General features: G+C 38.4%; 1 protein-coding gene across 7 annotated transcripts in view; it reads left to right on the top strand.

The window, feature by feature from the left end:
- Positions 1-12,458, top strand: part of LOC144521908 (pleckstrin homology domain-containing family A member 7-like) — a 139,822-nt gene that overhangs the window by 56,228 nt on the left and 71,136 nt on the right. Inside the window, exon 1 of one of the 7 annotated variants that reach the window (XM_078256574.1) lies at positions 2,588-2,642. The exons of the other annotated variants lie outside the window; for them this stretch is intronic. The gene's annotated coding sequence lies outside the window, so the exon portion shown is untranslated. Of the gene's footprint in view, positions 1-2,587; positions 2,643-12,458 lie in introns of those variants that run through there. 7 annotated transcript variants of the gene reach the window in all.

Raw genomic sequence — 12,458 nt, 5'->3', positions numbered from 1 at the left:
GTCAGTACTAAAAGGTATGCACACTACTTTAACTTTATTATCGTGGAGTAATAGTGATTACTCTGACGTTTTATGGAACAAATGAGTTTCCATCCTGCCTGTGGATTTTAATATAACGCCTGCTTCTTTTTCTTTGTATTCCAGGACTTATTTTAAATAATATCTTGTAAGTGTGTTTACAATACACACACAAGATAATACATTTAATGAAACTACTGGCCGTAATATGATTGAATTTGCCAAATGCACATCATGCAATACATATCATTTGTAGCTGTTTCATGTTTCATGATTAAACTTCAATAAACATTTTATTAGCAATGTAGCTCACACTTGCTCATTTTTACAGTCACTCATGAAGAAGTCATGAACTCAAAAAACATTGAAGTTGTGTCGTCTAATAAATGTTTACGGGCAATCTAATTTCGAGTTAATTCCAAATAAAAACAGGACGTAAAATTGGTTTGCTTGATAGTTTTGTATTGATCTCATCTATTATTTCTACTGTAAGAGGAATCACATTACATTTTTATGTAGTAGTATTTGAAATATGGCCAAATATTGAATGACCGCCCTGAAAATGTAACTCATTTTTAAGATTTATTCCCCTAATATGTTGAGTTAACACGGTCATTCTGCGTTTCAGCTCTATCTTGAGACCTCTAGACTTTGCACCTTGTATTTTTTCATTTTTTCATAACAATTACTTCAGAGAACCGTTAGTTAGTTAGTTAGTTAGTTGTTAAGTCAGTTAGTTTATTTCGATCACATAGATACACATCACATACATAACATAAATGGTAAAAAGTGTCACCTTAATTCATACGGTGTCATGTTAACTCGTTTCTAATCAAGGTGTAGGTTGAAGCATTTGCTTATTACACCTTCCCTTTCTACATTCTATTTTATTTACATTTTGTTCTTAGGTCCCTCAGAATCTAATCAATCTTATTAAATGTATTGTTATTCATTTCTGTATGTTATATATTACACATTAACACACACATTACGTACAGAAGATATGAAACAAAACACAATAAACAAAACAAAATACATTCCCATTCATATACACATTGCCATACATGCATCAATAGGCTTTTGTCAGTGTATCAGTTGTCAGTATTTTGTCTTTTCAGTGCTTTAAACGTGTGGCGAGTAATTAGCAGCAATGGAACTGGCAATATTTGGGTTAATTAACTTACTAATACACTTACTTTTAGTGTGTCCACAGAAATATGGCTAAATATCCTTTTTAAATACTTTGTTATCCAATAGAAAATTGCTGTTTCGTAGATGGCCCTGGTCCGTGGCAGCAGGGTCTCTCCATGCCAGTGATGTCAGTGATTCGGGTGTCTGCCTCAGTTATTACTGGCACCGTGTTGTTCCCAGTCTGCCAGCAGTGCTGAGCGACCGCCCCGCCTCTGTCAGTCCCACCTCATCCCCTCTGTGCTGCTGCAGATGCTCTTTATTTTTACTGGGTCGCACTGAAACCAGAGATGAGGGGGGGGGGGGGGGGAGCTGCCTGGCAACATAAAAGCGCTGTGATGTAATGAGCAAAATGATGCTTCGTGCATTAGCTCTTAAGATGTTGAGGTCATACACCGGGTTGTAGCAGGGCCAATTTACCTACACTTCCTGTCTGAACAATAAAACAATGGGTGTGACAAAGGGAGCCAGGTGAGTGGGAGATGAGGCAGTGATGAGCTAAAGAGCAAGCTGCTTTGTGCAAGATCTAGATGCACCCCAAAGTAGTCCTCTTTGTGTTAACATACTGGATCCTGTTGTATATAGAAAAATCTTTTTTCTGGTAACTACATTGGCACAACCCTCCAGCCTTACTCTAAAAGCCTTGCACAATTTGTGATAAAGCACCTTGAAAGCTTAGCCGTCACCACTAAAAAAGGAAATGTGGCACCAAAGACTAGCATTATGGGTTGTGCTTATCAGCCTGATAGTCTGAAGTGTGATACAAGAGATTCGTAATAACTCACATTACAATGATTTTGGTGCCAGTGGGCACACTGGTAGCATTCAGCTCACACTCTGCCACAGTGGCAGATAAATGTCTGGTTTTTACTACTTAACCCGACAAAACCTCTGTGAGCTTTTATACACATTCATTTAATCAAACAAGGGGACAATTCTAATTGCTTTCTAGCCTGAGTGGGAGTGAGGAACAGAGTGATGGAGAAAGTGTGAGAGAGATGGACTGTGAGAAAATCAAATAAAAGAGGCTGTTTGTGTTTGTGATGTTTGCTGGATGTGTGGGTGGGTGGGTAGGTGGTAGTGTATGGCTGTGAAACCTGAACAAGACATGGTGGCAGCAGCATGGAGCTGAACCAAATGTGTCACTGCCTCATGTTCACTGGGCCAGGGGAGGAATTTGCTGGCAGCGACGGCCTGCTCGGAATTCAGCAGGCCGACTGAGTGTGTGTGTGTGTGTTTGAGTTTGTGTGTTTGTAGTGGTCAGATTGTATTCCATCTCTTTACCCCCTGGCCAGTTATAGGACTAGGCTAGTATGCTGGTGCTCCCTCCTCCTTCAGACAGGAAGAGCGTGCAGTTCACGCAACATTCGCCCACATTCTCATGCTTGGAGGGGAGCAAAATTAATGAAGCTGCAGCAGTGACCTTGTGGACACAGGTAAACAAAAACAGTCTGCGGCTTTCTGTTTTCTGCTTTTCTTTCTGCTTATGCTGAGGAAACTTCCAGCATTTTTTGTCATAGTTTTATTTTTGCAGTGGCCGAACAAGGTGGAAGTTGGCTCTAATGTGACAGCAGCAGCAGCAGCAGCAGCACTGAGCTGCTCGCAGGGCTGCTCTGTCCCTACTGCTAGCCACCAACAAAGCAACACAAAGTGTCTCGCAGATGTTTCTTGGACTGATAGCATGCTTGAAAGCTCTGCAACTTTAAGTCTATATTGTATTGTATCTCTCTGTATGGCTGCAGTCCAGCTTTGTCTTGGTCAGGATAGTGAGCTCTTCAGTTTGCTGTAGCACTGTGGTCCTCCAGAGCCAAAGACTAAAGGAAGCTAGAGACCATCCACTTCTCTACAGTAATATTTCAAACTGGTCAGAGTGGGATGATAAATGGATTTTAAATTTTCTGTTTTTGCTAAATAACCTGTAAAGTATTATGATTTGAGGATTAGTTAAAGACTCCGTGTAGAGTCAAGTCAACTTTATTGTCAATTCTGCGATATGTGCCAGACATACAGAGCAATTGAAAATACGTTTCTCTCCGACCCACGGTCCAAAGAGGACACGTACAACATGTATAATATAAAAGATAAAAAATATATACAAATAAAGAAAAAAAAAGATAAGTAATCTGTACAAATAAGATAAAGAAAGATAAGTAATATATACGATACAGTAATACATTCTAAATAGTGCAAATGTAAGGCAAAATCATAACTAAAGATAGGGTCGGCAATGCAGCAACTAAATGATGAGCTTCTCGCTAAATCACATTTCTTTCTGTTATTTAGAACAGGGCACAGATGTTTCTTTTGGCAAAGCATTAGTTTTGGTATTGCATGCTTTCCTCCTCTGAACCAACAGTGGCAACATCTAAAATGACTAAATCACATTTTTAATGTCATGTCATTTTATTCAAATTTCTTTCTACAAATTTTGGTCAGTATGTCTAAGCATTGTGAAATTATTGAATGGCATTATTGAATTAAAATGTTCAAATCCGGGCGACTGGGTAGCTCACCTGGTGGAGCATGTGCCCATGTACAGAAGCTCAGTCCTTGACACAGTGGCCACAGGTTCAGTTCCGTTCGGACATTCCCCCTCTCTCTCTCCCCCTTTCATGTTTAAGCTGTCCTATCCAATGAAGGCCTAAAATGCCAAAAAAAAATCATCTTTAAAGAAAAAAAGTTCAAATCCTCAGATCTGTGATCAGTGGTTTAATCTACCATAATCCTTTTTGTATAAAAAAGAGTTATGATTATCAGTTTGTATAGACTGATGACTTATAATTAATATAGTGCACTATTCTGGTGTGCGATATCAGTTTATAGGCAGACATTTGTACTGCTTAAAGTTTGTGTTCATGTCATGTAAATCTCTATAATAATTAAACAATAAATGAAGTACTGTTTATAGTAAACATTATTGTAGTATCATCAGTATACAAACTACTATTTCATTCATAAATAACGAATAATTCACATCACAAGTTACCAGAGCTCAGTTTATGTCCTGAAACACAAAATGCAGTGATGTATTCGATTTACAATAATGTGAGAATAGCAAGCAATTAGTCACAATCTGTATCGCTGTGACCAGCAAATGTTTGGCTTTCATTTACTTTTCGTTAAATAACTAATCAATTATTGGCTAGTTGTTTAGCATTAAGACAGTGATTTGAGAATCTCAACAACAAATATTTCTAGCTTCAAGTTCATGCTGTTGTTGAGAGCTGGAGGCTGAAAGCATCATCAGGGAGCTCTTCTGACTTTCACTGGCTGTTAAATAATCAGAGCAGCGGTGCCAGCGGCCCACTCTGCAGGCTGCCAAAAATCAACAGTGATAATGTTTTAACCTACTTTTGTCCTGAGGCCAAATCAGACCCCTTTTGCAGCTGTGGCATTGTGCAACTCAATTAGGTGATTTTTATTTAAACATTAGGCCATGCACCAATGTGTCATTTAGTTCTTGGCAGAGGTGTGTGTGTGTGTGTGTGTGTGTGTGTGTTTTCTTGTTTAACTAAATTCGTGGGGTCCAAAAACCGGGAATACAGTATACTTGTGGGGTCCCGACAGCTTTGTGGGGCCAAAATGCTGGACCCCACAACTTTAAAGGGCTGTTTGAGGGTTAAGACTTGGTTGTAGGATTATGGATAGAATTAGGTTAGGGTTAGGCATTTAGTTGTGATGGTTAAGGTTAGGGTAAGGGGCTTGGGAATGCACTGTCAATGACGGGTCCCCACAAAGATAGTGCCACAAACCTGTGTGTGTGTGTGTGTGAGTGTGTGAGAGTCTATTATCGAAATAGTGACAGGAGATGACTGGTGCTGGTCTGTGCTCCCTCCAATAGATTTTAAATTACTTTCTTTACAAAGAGCACATTTTGTGGTATCCCCATTTGAATTGATTTAAAGGGTAGCCTTAAACTGAACAAATGTAGAGATTTTTGCAGTGTTGGGTCATTTTGCCAAGAAGAGAAGAGTAATTTGGCACTCGGTCTTCTGCTTTTTGACTTGAAAATGTAACATAGTGTATTGTTCAAAATAACTTCTACTGTGAGGTGCATTTTAAATGAACTATTTTAAGAATGTTTAACACTGGTGATGTTTGCTCACCTACTGTACAATGCAGTACAGTGTGCTCTGAATAGCAATGACCTTGCTGTGTTTCCCCATACTGCACCGGCAGCACTCCTCCCCTAGCCCTCCCTCGCTGCACTTCAAACACATTTCATCTGGAAAAACCCTTTAAATAGACGTGACCTTTGACTGAGAGAACACTCACTCGCCAAATAATTTAGAAACACACTGTCTACTGCTACGCATCTGTTAAAACACAGGCAGGGTGTTTGGTGGCAAACGATACAAAGACAAATTCCTGTTATTTATTGGAGATAAGAGTTGCGGGCAAAACCAACAAAAACATCAGTCACAGTCAGACGGAAGTGTGGCTTATCGGTGATGATGACACATTGATCAGTCCAGCATCGATTAAAAGAAATGTCAGAGTGCCATGTGTAGCATTTTAACTGCAGTAAATCATTACCACATTAACGTTATTAACTGAACACAAAACAGGAGCACAGATGAGAAGCCTGGCAGCCTCAAACAGCCTCCTGTATACTGTGTCTGACCTAATGTAATCAGCTGGGTTGCTTTATGGCCAAACACATGCTATTGACTTCTTTTGGAAATTGAGTTGGTTTACCTTGCTCTAATGAATGTTCACTGTTATTAAGAGCTTTCCCTGTATCTCATCTTGCATGCTCTTCAACATACATAAATAAATCCAAGCACATATTTGCTAATAACAACATCCTGATTGTATCAACATTGTTTCCTTAATGCAGCTGCGACTGATTTGTGGGACCCCTTTGAACCTGAAATGCATTATTGAATTTGTTAAAGTGTGTTGTTGTATTTGAGTGCAAATAGTTTGTAGCAACAGCTTGCTGAAAGTATTTTGAGAATGCTGCAGGTAATATGAGATTTATTCTCTTCCTGCTCCTTTTCAGTCTGTGTATAGAGAGCCGAAGTCACGCCCTTCTACTTCGGGTCCATGGGACCTATCTTTCGAAAAAAAATACGAACGGGAGTCAATGGAGAGATAATAATTATTTTTTTGGTCCGGTTTGAATTGAGCCATGGATTACAAATATGATGTTCGTCAATTTAAAAGATAATTTTTCAACCGAAGAAAGTCTCAGTTAGCCGTAGGTTTCTCAGTGAACTACATCTCTCGTCTGACACAGTTTACGTCACCTAGCTTGATGCGCAACTTGCCCGCTAGCTAGCTAGCTAAGCTCTGTTCCACAACACATGTAACGTTATCTTACCTGATGTGTTTTATCCAGGGAAGTGTTTTCAGCAGATAAGCAAAAGAACAAGCAAGATCCGCTGCTCATTTGAGTAACGTTACAGCGAGACGTCATCCATGCGACTTTGAAGTGTGTAGTCTTTCTAATTACGTATTTTCACAGTCTTTTACTTCAACAGTTTAACAATAAACTGAGACTTTCTTGACTTGCGAAATTATCTATTAAACTGATGAACATCATATGTGTAATTCATGGCTCAATTCAAACGGGATCAAAAAATGATTTGTCTTTCCCCATTCACTACCCATGGCGTTCCACCGGAAGGGGAGGGACTTTGCCTCTCTAAACAGTACGTTTGTTATATGACAGTGTACATTGTGTATGAATTTCTGTGTTGGAAGTGTGCATTTAAACGACCAAGAAAGAAATCTCTAATGCCCTCACTATGGGTGTAAGTGCATAGCTATGCAGTAAGCTTACACAACAATACATGTTGAAGACAGTGGGTCGCCTTTGAGGTTTAAGCTAGAAACAATTATAAAACAGTGAATTTGTTGTGTTCAAACTACCACAGTTTGTCAAAGATAGTGAATACAAATCAGAAAAAGATGAGATGCCATGAAGAAGAGCTCGAACCAAAGGTAATGTACCTTAAGTGTGAGTTACCGACTCCAGTCGTATTTGTGCTAACGTTTGTGTATTCATTTCCCAAACATTTAAATGAATTTGAATTTAAATTATGGCAATTATAAATTCAAATTGAATTCACTATGGAGCAGCTTTTTAAAGCCAAAAAACAAGTTTAAACCACATCACAAAAGGGGACTAAACATAATTTGAAATCAAGTCCATTGTTCTTTCCTCCTCCAGAAAACAATTATATTGCTCCTTTAGGTTACCAGGTTATCAATAGGCAATTACAAAGATCAACGACAGCCAATCATGACTCAGTGCGGTGACAAAGTAAATGTCCCACTTTGTTTATTGTCTGACTACTTTAATAAAGGTACTGGCACAATTTCACACAGGTTCTAAAGGGACATTGATTATCAAGATATGCCCATATTTCTTTGGCACGACGACAAAAAGTAAGAAAGACCTTTAGACTTTAAATTGGTTTCAGAGCTGCGATTAATGATTCATTTTTGTTTTGAATTAATCAAAATAAATCAAATTATTTTTCTGATTAGTTGACAACTTTTTGTAGTCTATAAAATAGTGCACCACAATTCCCCAGAAACCAAGGTGATGTGAAGATATTACATTCATAATGATATATAAAATATATACTCCTAATGAAATTTGTTGGTGATTAAATTTCAGTCAGTCGATTAATCATTTCAGCAGCACTACGTGGTTTTTCTGTAACTTGGCTGCAAGGACAAACAGGAGTAAAGCAACTGGAGTTCCTTGAGAGACACAGTGACACCCAAGTCATATGACACAGCAGGTGCAGTGTGTGCGCTGTACGCCAGAGAGAGAGAGAGAGAGAGAGCGAGAGAGAGAGAGAGAGAGAGAGAGATATATAGATAGATAGATAGATAGATAGATAGATAGATCATGTGTGTTTGCATGAGAGGTGCTATGTGTTGCTGTCATGGACAGCGGCGTGTTTACGTAACCCACGGAGGTTTACCACCCGTCCTTCATAAATGTCATCGACCGGGGCAGCAAAGTCAAACGCAGAGGCACAGAGCTTACCCGCTGACAGCAGTTCAGTGGTCAAGATTGTCTTGTAAGAGGAAGATTCAGTTCAATTCCCTATTGTCATGCCTGCCTTTGAATAGGAAACAAAGTCTGCTTCAGCTGCAGGGAAGCTGGTCTGATAAATGGAGATCATCAAAATTACAAAATTACTAAACTGGCTTGAAAGGCAGAGTGGTCTTTGAATGTTTTTCCTCAGATGACAAAGTAATGAACCATTTTGTCTGAACAGCTTGTTTGGCTTTCTGTGTTTGGTTAAAAATAGGGATCGACCGATACTGGTTTTTCTAAGGCCGATACCGATTATTAGTAGTTAATGAAACCGATAACCGATATTTGGAACTGATATGCATTGACAGTAAAAATGGAAATCTTTAAGTCAAACTGAAGATTTTGTAATGTTACAAACTCCGACGCAAAACTTAGTTTAAAGGCTTTAAGCAATTATTTAATAAATTTTTCAACATAATACCCAGTAAAAGATCAAGTCAGACTCCGTGGTGAGTGAGAGCGAAGCAGAGAGACAGACACAGAGCTATAGCGGAGCCAAAGTAACAAGCAAACAAGAAAATAAAACGCTAATGCAGATAATCTGCCAACTGCCAGAAAATGGCCCGATAAACGGCCAGGGCCGATAATGTCAAAAACAAGGTTTGATATCTAAAAAAATCATAAGGATAATAACTGAATCCGAGAACAATACATTTTCTTTTATGAAATGGAAAAGAGAGTTTTCAGAAAACAATTGAGTCATCACTGCCCGCTGCAGGTAAACATCACTCCTTTCATGGAAAGCTAAACGCATAGTGTCAGCATCAAGTAGGCATTTTATTCAGTGGGAGTTGGGCCTTTTTTTTATTTTTTATTTTTTTGAGAGAGAGCTCTTTTAATGATATGGTTGTTATGTAAGTCACTCATGGCTGGAGAGCTACCAGGGGAAGGTTGAGTCGTGCCTCAGTTGTCGGAGGTTAAAGTTTACGGGACGACACAATTATTTGGATGAGTGGAACACATTTTTACAGCTGCACTGTATGCTGCTGCTGTGTTACAGGTGCACTTATCTGTTACGGTAGCCACAGTAATCTACAGTAAAATAATTTGAGATGTAATACACGATGAGCACTATGAAAGGCTGAGCAGAAGCTTTGAATTCAAAGCCTTCAATGGGCTACATTTTGAATGCCTTTAAAAAGTTTTTGTTTGCATACAAAGAGTTCATACAAACTTCATCTGTACCCTTGTATCACAGCTCTCGCCGTGCGAAATGAGATAATGTAGCATATTAGCACTCGAGGCACTCCGACCCACAAAACCACATGAGAGGACATGTCAAAATAAACATGCTACTACAAAAGTTTTTGGCATAAAAACAAACAAAACTTTCTGGAAACTTTATATGAGTCAGCAATTATATACACGTACATTAATTGCAATTAGCAACATATATATATATATATATATATATATATATATATATATATATATATATAATTAGCAATTATATATACGTATATAGCAATTATATATACGTACACAAGCTGTGGAATCCACTGCCAGACTACATCAGACACTGTGACTCAATTACTGACTTTAAAAACAGACTTAAAACATATCTCTTCAAGATGGCTTATGGACTGACTGACTGACTGACTTTTATTTGTATTTTTATGAGATGACTATAATTTTAATGACCTATTTTGTTTGTGAAGTGACCTTGGGTGTCATGAAAGGCGCTTTAAATAAAATGTATTATTATTATTATTATTATTATAATGAAGGGGAAATCAGTCAATGTGTTAGCAGATAATCAGGGACATTTGTCTTTATGTGTTTGGTGAAACCTGATTTCCAAATTGGCCAGGATTAGTGCCCGGCCTTGCGAAACATAACCCTTCCTACAGCTGTATCAGCTGTTTGGTGTGTAGCCTACTGTAGTAACGCAAGCAGCAAGAATTCTCCTGCACCAGACGCATATTTCATAATATTTCAAATGGTTACAGAAAATGTATTCGTTTAACATTTTTATTTTGATGACATCACTTGATAAGTGGCCATGGTAAAAGCTGGATAATATATTTTATCCCTTACATATAACATCACTGTATTCCATGTTGTTTTTTTATGTAATAAGGATCAGGTGTTGTAGCTCCATTAACCTTTTTTTGGCCTCTTGGAAGCAGAATCTAAAGCTAGCTGAAATCACATTTGACATATTGCGGCCTTGTAAAATTGATATAGATACTGTGTGACAGCCACAAAAGGGTTTTTCAGAGCTTGTTCCGCCCAAATCAGCCCTCTGCTGTGGCTGTTCTGTGTGTGACTGTTTAATAAACCAAATAGGTCACTCCAGATAGAAACCCGACGCTCTTTGAATCTGAGCAACTGACACAAACAAAGTGATATTTATGTTTTAGACACTGATACTACTTATGTCACCCACCACTTCTACTGAAACAGCACTATTCTCACTGGGAAAAATAGCTACGAAAAATAGACAATGGAATTTTTTTTTTTTGAAGGGCATTGTTAAAAGGGTGCTTTATAAAGCTTTTAGCGCTACCTTCAGCATTCCCTTTACAGCTCAGGTCATCGTTGCCTCAGCTCGACTGAAATGACACCATCACGTCTATTATATCTCGCACTATTTTGAACCTCGCTGCAGAAGGAAATCACAGCCGCTGATAAACAACCTCTCAGGACACTGACACGCTGTTCCCATTCATGGTCTGTGAGCAATCAGACATGGATTTATCAGTTACCCAGGAGAAGTGCTTCACGTATCAGCTGAGGAATAAACAAGCCTTTGTGTGATTTCGCGCATTCGATATCCAAATTTACTGCAAGGCTCACTGACAGGTTTTGAGGTGTCCTCAGCGGTCATAAATAGCTCTTTACCATTTAATAGTCTGGCAAGGTAATCAGTTTATAGGTTTAACATAGTGCATTCAATTTCATAAGCTCTCTATGAATACTGCATGCATCTATTGGTTCTTACACATTCGTGTGAATGAGAGAATGTCTTACGGCTGTCATCATGGCATAATAAACATTATTTCTTAATTCATGCGTTTGATTTATCGTATTAACCCGCACATTTTGTTTAATATTTGTTAATACAAAAGTGTTTGAGCTTGCTTTGCGTCACGCATTCACACTTGGAAGTTGTAGATTATTTCTGTCCTCCGGAGCAGTGCAAAAGAAGTGTCTCACAGAATAACACTGTTTATAGTGGAATGGATTCACATTAACATATTAAACCATTAATCTAATAAAGATGTTAATGATGTATTAATCCTGTTAGCATCATTTCCTACTAATGCACTTATGTAACATTTCCCTGCCAATGTTATTCCATTTTTTTTTTATGTTAGCCATTTGTACAATCTACCAAAAAAGACCTCTTCCATACATATTCATACCCTTTTAAAAATGTATCACCATAGACCAATGTGTGAATTTTTCAGTTTTGTTATTATTTTAAATGATTTTGATATCGCCAAAAATCTGCCCTTTCTTAAAAAAGAAAACAAAAGGGTTAAAGTATGAACTTTTATGTTTTTGCTTCAGTGGTTTACCTTTAACAGGTTGTAAGGACTTTCTCAGATCTATAACCATAATGCTACATACAGTACATAATATCACCTTCATCGACACAGCTGTTTATCGGTAAAACAGCACTGAGCCGTTGAGCATCGGCTGTGGAATTTGTTGCAAGGAGAGTTTCTCAGTCATAACTCATGGCTGTTCAGTTTTATTCCTTTCATGCTAAAGTGATTGATTATAATTCCATCCTATTCAGACAATTATTAAATCTTAGAGCACCTCCGACTCGGCTACAGGGCTATTTGTTATGTCTAAACAGTGAGCACATCCCCCTGAGGGATGCTACTATCCAGAGCACTGGATGTTTTTGTCCTCTAACACACACTCTGGCAGCATGTGTATTGGGAGCAAAGGTCCTCCATTGCTCCTAAACTTCCACTTTTGCATTTCACTCTAGAGATTTTTTATGGCCAGCTGTCTGACATTCGTGTGTAAATGGGAGTACAGTCCCCCGTGGGCCACCGTAAGTGATTTTTTTTCAGGGTTTATGAAAACTATAAATTCTTTGCATTATGCTCCTGATGTCAGTTTTTTTTCTTGGTACGCACAGCCCGCAGCAGTTGAGAATGTTGACAGCCAGCAGTAGGAGAAAAGGCCAAACTCCTCCAAAGCACAGCAGAAACTAGAATGATTACGA

Source organism: Sander vitreus, chromosome 8 (assembly GCF_031162955.1).
Source record: "Sander vitreus isolate 19-12246 chromosome 8, sanVit1, whole genome shotgun sequence".
NCBI lineage: Eukaryota > Metazoa > Chordata > Actinopteri > Perciformes > Percidae > Sander > Sander vitreus.
Note: the sequence above shows the minus strand (reverse complement) of the source record. Positions and strands in the feature narration are given on the sequence as shown.